Raw genomic sequence first — 6,213 nt, forward strand, 5'->3', positions numbered from 1 at the left:
CGATGCAAACGACGATACGAAGTGAATGACCTCTTGTACTTCCAATGCTCTTCCACCATCGCCTCATTTTAGATAATTCGATAAAAAGGCTAATATAACTGTGCTTTCTAGGATCCAAGCCAGCAATACATCCCGAATAATCTTGGTGCATGACTTTGGTATCCTCCTTTCATGCCGTATCTGCACTGCACAATACGGCATGAATAGGTCATCTACCATCTTGCGCTTTGCTCTATTCACGTCATATCTGTAGTTCGATTTGGTGTTGGAATTTCTCACCAATATGTAAGCGCAAACACAATGTGACTAGGTCATGTGCGATCCTTCCTCTCGTTGTTTTTGAGCCATATCTTCCCTTCCTTCGTGCATTCGTAGATATGGTGCGAGGACATCTCATCTGATATCTCGCTCTCCTCTCTTCGTGCCGTATCGGCCTTGCAACTAGAGATTTATAGATAGGGTGCAATGACATGTTATCCAATATCACGCTCTCCTCTCTTTGCACTATATCAGCATGGCTAGTTGGGAATTGCAGATATGGTGCAAGGACATCTTATCCGATATTGTGCTCTTCTATGTTTGTGCTGTATTGGCCTCGCCACACTTGGGATTTGCAGATATAGCACAAGGGCACCACCTTCAATCTGTCACTCTATATTGTTCGTGTCATATCTATCGCTATCATTAGGATCCTTAGAATACCTTAAGCGAGATAGTCCATTGTTTGTAAATACGGCACGAATGCATGGTGTCTGATTTGGCACTCCTTTCCCTTTGTGATGTATCTATTGGCGCTTCCACTAATCTTACCTTGTGTTTTTAGTTTCTGATTTGTGTACTTGTCATTTTCGAGTAGGTGATGGCCAAGACAAAGCAAACTGCAAGGAAGGTGTATATAGACAACAAGAATAGTGAGGAATAGCCAAAGCCATCAGTGGATCCTCAAGCTTTCCCTCATGAGATCCCTCCTACCCCTGGTTTCCCTCAATCTCTGCCATGCAATCAAAGCAATCAAGTACAGAGACTATGCGTTCTCCTCCTACCCATATCAAGCTTCATTTTGTTGACAACCAACCTTGTGACCTTGCTCGATAGTTCTCTCATACAACTACCAAGTTTCCTATCTCCCCTAGATCCCCTATTCAGCAAATAGAGCAACCTAGACCCTCTGCTCATGGAGAAGAGCCTTCCAAGCCTAAGAGAAAGAGAAAGTCTAGATTTTATTATGTTAAAAAATGTTTTAGTGAAGGAGGGCACAAAGAGCCACACAGCATGTCATTCCAAAGACATCTTTTATCAGAGTTGTCAATGACATTTCTTATAGATTATTAAGGGTGTCCATTGAAGTTGGCATGCAAAAGAAATGGTAGCTTGTAGCCATTCTCAGTCTTCAAGAGTCAGCTGAAGACTTCATCATTGACTTTATGAATGATGCTTACATTGCTGCTACTCATGCTCATAGGGTGACTTTGATGAACAAAGACTTTAGTATGGTTAGCAAAATCAAGTAAGTTCGATAAGATATTGAGGCCCTTGTCCACTACTAATAAAAAAGCCTTTGAGATCCTTAAGGTTCTACCAAAATTGTCTAGGAAAGCAAAAGGGCCAGTGATCAAGGAGGTGACACATTTCTACCCAACAAAGACCACTTCCCAACACGTGTTTGTCCAACAAGAAAAACCACAAGAGGTTATAGAGTTGGAGAGGACTATCTTAGTATATCTCATGAGGACAAATCCATGCTTGTTAAAAAATATATTCAATTGTCTGATTCTGTAGTCTTTTGTTGCATAAGGTAAGGCATTTCCACTCTTAAAATTTTTAATATATGGAATGATGGTGTTGTTCATTACAAATAACAGTCCTTTGTTTTTGCTATTGGTTTCAGGGCGTTGATTGCTTCTCTAAAAGTATATTTGTTGTTAATCCACTATTATCAGTGGAATTATTTTTAGGATCTGGTTCAAACATATAAATATTTTTCAAAACATTTGATTCAATCATCAACTACCATATTTTTTTTAACTTACGTCAAAAGGTATGCAATTTTGTGAAGGGCTTAATGTATACTTCTTTGTTGTATTCATTTCTTACCAACATTTCACTTTGCAAAGGACATTGGAGCCTCATGTATATTGATATTCTCACTAGAAAAATTATCCTGATGAACTCTCTTAGTGGTATCCACAGCCAAGCAAAAAATGTGTGATGAATAGAATGCTACTTGCTTTTTGGTTAAATGTTTAATTTATTTGATTATTTTTTTAGTAATATATTTTCATTTACAGTGCTAGCAAGTTGGCTACCTTTTGTAACACTACATATGAGGATATTGCTGATCCTTAAAAACTATATAGCTTTCTCCAACAAGAAGTGTCCTTGCAAAGTGATGCGCATTCATGTGGGTGGAGAGTGATTTCAAATGTTTGCAGGACAATATATTCAAAGATAATCAAGATAGATGGGTTTAATTTTAGTATTTTTCACATTGTTTTTTTTATAGGAGCCCATCTTTGAGTTGTTCAACTTATTACATTTTTTCTCGCAGTGCCAAGATTACCCCAATTCATACACGTGGTGGATAAGGAAGCGATGTATTGCATTGATTTTGGATAGGGAAATCACGACAATCAACCCCGACTCCCCTCCACAAAAATCCTCAACTAAGAGTAAGGGTAAGGGCAAGGGCAAGTCGTTTGGAAATACTAGCAAGATAAACTCCAAAAAGAAAACACTTTCTCCTATGGAGTCTCATCCATCTCCTCGTCAACCTGAAGAGAAGAGGCTCCCTCTATCCAAGTCAAATTCTTCTAGCAACCAAAGGAAAAAGCTGTTGTAAGGAGATTAGATATCTTTGCAAAAAGCGACGAAGAAGTTAAAAAGCCAAAAGAAGACAAATAGATGCAAATGGAAACTAGAAGCATTGTTGTATATTTTCACTTCAATTTTGTAACACTTAATTCAATGAAAAGCTTTTTATCCTATGTAAATGTAATCAATGTTTTCATATTTATGGCTTGAAGCATACAATTGTGGGAGACACTTTCAAAAAAGTCATTATTAACTTCATAACATCTTTATCATGTCCTTTGTCAGATTTTATAAGTAAATAAGGACTTCAGGACTACCAAAACATGTCAGACTTTGGAGATTTTGGCTAAAAGAGAGAAGAGAATCATGAAGTGGACTCTACTATCTCCAAAAAGGAGGAGACGAGAATATAATTTTCTTGCACACGTGGCAAACTCTCTTTGGCCCTTTCCTTAATCTTTGATTAACAAATGTGCATTTTTTGAAGCATTTTTGGCCCTAATGCAAGAGACGATCCCTGAGTGCAGTGTAATCGACAAGTGCAATGTGAAGTGCTTGTGAACCCACAATCCCTATGATGTGCAAGAGTATCAACCAACAAAATCCAACTCCAACCTGTCCAAAAAAACTCAAATCTCGACCAAGGCTATCAAGTTTCCACACTCAAAAAATCCAAAAAAATGACCAAAACAATTTCTAAGCTAGACGAACACAAAAATCCCAACTTCAAAACACAAAACTTTCAGTCACACAAATGGCTAAGCTACAAAAAATCCTCCCAAATTAAAGTTTTACTATGGGTTTTTAGTCTTCTAAAAAATGCTTGACAATGTCTAACAACTTAATCTCACATGCTCATTTCCAATCGCTAAACATAGAATCCCTAGATTCTTCAATATCAATCTTATAACCTATGAAAGGAGTACATTTGTCCTATGCAAGGCCCCAATCACTCACATCTCTCATATAAGGTCCAATAGTAATATGTACTTCCTTTTGTCAAGTCCTAATACTAATATGGTTTTCTCATGTTTCAACATAGAAGAATATGCTCCATAGAAATGTGTCAACAATTCGCAAATACAAACAACCATAATCCTAACACTAACATGGTTTTCTCATATTTCAACACGGAAGAATATGCTCCATAGAAATGTGTCAACAATTCGCAAATACAAACAACCATAATCCAAGATATGGATTATATTTACTTGTTCATACTTGAATAGTGACTTCCCTCCCATATAAGTTGTGGCTGCCTAAAAACCTTAAAAGCTCTCTTAGGCAATCTCTTTAGATGCACGCCTCATACTTTATGTATGAAGCTAATGGCCTAAAAAAGGGTCTCCATCATCATAGGCGGTGCTACAAATTTTGGTCTAATGAACTCATGATGTACTAATGATTTATTGCAAATCATCAGAGTGAGCATGATAATTTGCATTCTACCACATCATCATTAGACGAAGAACCTACTGCTTGGATTTATGTGCTCCACAGGTTGCTTTTACAGTTGCTAAGAGGATTGCTAAGGTCATCATCATTTGATCAAGATTGGGTTGTGCTTCAACCTACAAACATGTCTTCCACTACCTTGGAGTCTTCACAAACATCCTGTTACTTGGACAAATGATGGCATTTTACTCGCTTAATTGCTTCTCACATAATTGAAATTGGTGGATTATTGCACTTAGGATTTGTACCTCAATCTAGTCCCAAGAAAGAAAGTGATTGTTGGACCACCTTTGCTCCTTGAGCTCCCCATTATATTTCATTGTTTCTCTTAGTTTTGATTTTTTTTCATTGCTAGTTGTTGTTGTACATGGTGTCTACTCTTTGCAAACCCTATCATTTCATCAAACTTGCTCATTCCAAGACAATCACTATCATCTTCGATCAATCTTCACTTGACCTCATGGGACACAAACACTCTAGTCCATGATCCTCATGCCACTCACTCACACACACCATCCCACACTCCTCACTAGAAGGTCTTGATCACTCTAGATTAGTATGTTTAATATTGCTCAAGAGACGATAAAGACTCGATGTAGTGATACCAATCCCTCATCTAAGGACTAAGAGTTGATTAAATATCTAAAAATATTGATACACATTAAAGTATATCAAACTTTTAAAATAATTACAAAGTCAATGACATAATCAAATCACACTTTTTGATCGTTAGGAGTACATCCATGTGTAGACCTACCAGACATTTCAAATGTCAAATAGATGGACTTTCCATTGCATGACATATCCTTTTTCTCTCCTACTTACTAAAATTATAGTCACCTTTACTTTCAAATGTGAGTAGTGACTAATTGTGTAGCATGGCTCTTAAGATCACCTATGGTAATTTTTAATATCCAAATATTTGACCAACTAGGTATCTATGGTCTCAGAACATTTCTCATATGGTTCTAACTTTCAATTGCCAAAAATATTTCTTTTTGTCAATGAAAATGTTACCATGTCATAGGTTCAACATATTATTTCCCCTTGAGGGATTGCCATTACCACAAGTCTCAAGCCTAGGGAACCCAATACTTGAACTACTCATACTATTGCCTTCTCTCTCTAGAAGTGTCATCGTTCTCGAGTACCTACCAATGTCATCATAAGTATCCACCATGTCCAAACTCTTTAACCATAATGCCCAATCACAGAGAGTAAGCAACTCTTATGCTTGCAACTCCAAGCAACTATCAACTAGAGAATTCCATCCATATGAAACACCCGATTTTGTTGACACTCATCCATGGTTAGCATAACCAAATCTTAGTCATCTCTCCCACTAAGGCTAAGCACAATCTGAAAAGCAATAATCCACCATTGTTAGCCTTCTTAACAAACCTAAATGCATTAATTCTCACAAATGAATTAGCACAAATCTTTAGAGCTTTCAAGTTAAAACCCATGTCATTATGTATCTATGTTTAAAGGTCACTACAAAATGATTTTCAATATGGAACATTCCAAATGTTGCTCAATGGAACCAATGCAAGCAAATATGTGTAAAGATAACAAAAATTGCTTGATTTGGTCCCCTTACAGTAATGCCTGAAACAATCCAAAATAAAGATCATGTTGTGACAATCTCTCATCAACAGGGGGCACGTGTGTTCAAAATAAAAGATTTTTAAACATTATTTTCATATATTTGTTGCATACAAAAGGATGTCATATAAAAGGGTTATTTGAAGATTGAATAAAAAAGGGTAGTGTTTTATTCAAAGAAAATTCACAAAAAATAAATGTATAAATAGGCCTCGAATGTACATGATATAAATTATATACATATAGTGAATCCCCTGAGGACAATCTTTTAAAACAAATTTGTAATGACGTAAGTTTTAATCCAAAAGCACTAAAGGCCTATGCCAAATCATTATCATTCCA

This window comes from Lygodium microphyllum, chromosome 6 (genome assembly GCF_053477565.2).
Source record: "Lygodium microphyllum isolate KBCC chromosome 6, Lygodium_microphyllum_v1.1.10, whole genome shotgun sequence".
In the NCBI taxonomy this organism is placed as follows: domain Eukaryota; kingdom Viridiplantae; phylum Streptophyta; class Polypodiopsida; order Schizaeales; family Lygodiaceae; genus Lygodium; species Lygodium microphyllum.